General features: G+C 35.9%; 1 pseudogene; it reads right to left on the bottom strand.

Moving 5' to 3' along the window:
- Positions 1 to 2,161: 2,161 nt before the first annotated feature.
- LOC114628765 overlaps positions 2,162 to 2,598 on the bottom strand; it is a 1,532-nt pseudogene continuing 1,095 nt past the window's right edge.

The following is a 2,598-nucleotide window of genomic DNA, read 5'->3' as shown; positions in this document are numbered from 1 at the left end:
ACTGGCAAGTACTTTGCCAATTGAGCCATTCCCCCAGCTCTGTTTAGTCTTTTCTATACAGATGTCTTTGCTATAGACAAAAGAGAATTGAGACATTTTCTCTCCCTACATCTTGGCAAAACTATGAAGATACTGTTTCTTTTTCCAGTGTCAGTCTCAGTCTGTGGCAGCAGTAAGCAATGGACCTCCCTGAGTTCCTTTTCAGTAATGCAAAGTAGCTTCGATGACAAGTGTCTCCATGTGCATCAACACATTTGCCCATTGCTACCACTCTACAGCTCAGCTGGACACTGCTCAACTAAGCTCCACGTATATTTGCTCTGTACAACCCAAGATAAAGGAGTGGATGCTCTCTGGAACATTCTAACTCCATAGCATAGGCCCAGAATAGAATAATAGTCACTGATATGCACAATGTATCTAAGGCTCAAGCTGGTGAGTCGAGCCCTCAACACCTGCTTTTCAAGCTTCACCTCACAATCCAGGTTTTATTACTACACTATAAAACAAACAGGAGACATCAGAACTTGTGAAATGTTTAAATAACTTTAAACTTTATTAAATAAAAATTGCATAAACACAATCATAAGATAATGAATAGAAAAGTTAAACACAAACTATCACATGTAAAATAGGTTATTTTAAAACTGTCAGTATCAACCCTAAATACCAAGTCCCCAACTTCCACAATGGGAATGTTAACCTAATGAGAAAAAATATCTCAATATCTTAATATATATATATATATATATATATATATATATATATATATATAAACATTTTAAGAATAAAAATTTTAATTGAATAGAACTTTTGAAAAAAAAATTCAATACATCCCTAGATAGAGTTTGTACTCAGTGAGACCTGAGATAAAAATGGACATTTGCCATTATAGTTACTTCAAATCAACTTCCAAAACCTAAGGCAGGTCTGGGAAAGAACGAGTCTTTAAATGACCATGGTGCTTCTCTTAATAGTCCTGGAGTCCAGTCAGTAGTTTGGTTGCAGTTCTATATCCTATACAAGTTCAGTAGAGTACAGTGGTTCAGAACAACACTGATCTGTGCAACTGATTTTCATTTCATATACTATTCTCAAGAATAAAAATGAAAAACCAAAAAAAAAAAAAAAACCCACCACCACTACCTCCAGCTTTAATTTAACAGCATTCAACTCCAGCAGTAGAGGTGCTAGTGAGCAGCTTCTACCTCTTCCTGCTGATGTCCCTCCTCATCTTCAGCAGAGAATGGCAGTATGATGGGCATTCCTTTGGGAAACAGACAGTTAGAACAAGGACTAGAGGATTGGAAAATGACAGTGGCCAAGGTTTGCAAGTGAGTCAAGGAAAGTAATCACTATGGTGGGGTCAGGAAGACAAAAACAAAAGAAAAGAAAACAAAAACATGAAAAACAAACAAAACAACAAAAAACAAAAACAGAGCCAAAACACAAATGAAAAAATAAGAAAAACCAAAAAAAACAAACAAAACAACAGACAACAAAAAAACAAGAACACAAACAATAAAAACAATAAACAAAAAGGAAAACAAAACCAAAAACACAAACAAAAAAACCCAACCAGAAACACAAACAACAAAACAACTTAGAATAAAAAACTACAACAAAAAACAAAACCCAAACAAAAAAACAACAAAAACAACAAAAACCAAAACAACAAAAAATAAAACCCAAACAAAAAGCAACAAACAACCAAAAACAAAATAAACAAAAAACAACAACCAAAAACAAAACACAAACTAGAAAACAAAAATCAAAAAACAAAACCAAAAACACAAACAAAAAAAACAACAAAAACAAAACACAAATAAAAACACAACACAACAAAACAAGACAAAATAAAACAAAAAATAGCAATTCATTGACTAAATCCAGCATTAAAACAGTATTTCTTGAACACATGATCTCCTGTGGGTTAGACAGCAGCACTGTCTAAGCCTGCAGTTGTTGCATGCATCGTAGAGATGGCATTAGAACAGCAGTCTGACATCCCAAGTTAGGACTATATTAAAGAGAGTGGGCTTCAGCGGTCAGACAGCTCATTACCTGTTTTAAATCTCTTCAACTAATCCAATTTGAGGTATATTAGAAGCATCGATAGAAAAATACAGGGGCAGTGACCACAGCAATTAAGTGGATGTTGTTACAGTAAGTGACTGTGCAGGATTTTCCATACCATCCTCCTCCTAAGGATGGGCATGTGCTGCTGAGAGAAGGTGATAGGTTGGTCTCTAGCAATGCAATCTGCATATTTACAGGTGAACATCCCACAGTCACTCCCATTCAGTTGCTGAGGAATCTCCTCTGATGTCATGCTGTATTGCTTCCACTCCAAAGAGTTCCAGCTAGCTTCGTGTCTTGCTCTCATTTTGTAAATATTGGAAGATGGTCTCAAAGATAGTCTTCCCTGTCTGTCCCATTGAATCGAGATATACGATACTTCGTTTTCTCAAATCAATTACCACCAAGCTCCAATGTACCCTCCGGTGAAGAGGCACCAAGATAACTTCTTTGTCAAAGAGATTGATTCCTCGAGTCCATCTTTTCACAGCTGTAACCGCTATGCTTTAGCTTGGGATA

Source organism: Grammomys surdaster, unplaced genomic scaffold (genome assembly GCF_004785775.1).
Source record: "Grammomys surdaster isolate TR1022 unplaced genomic scaffold, NIH_TR_1.0 67, whole genome shotgun sequence".
Lineage (NCBI taxonomy): Eukaryota > Metazoa > Chordata > Mammalia > Rodentia > Muridae > Grammomys > Grammomys surdaster.
The sequence above is the reverse complement of the archived record's forward strand: the minus strand, read 5'-3'. Positions and strand labels throughout refer to the sequence as shown.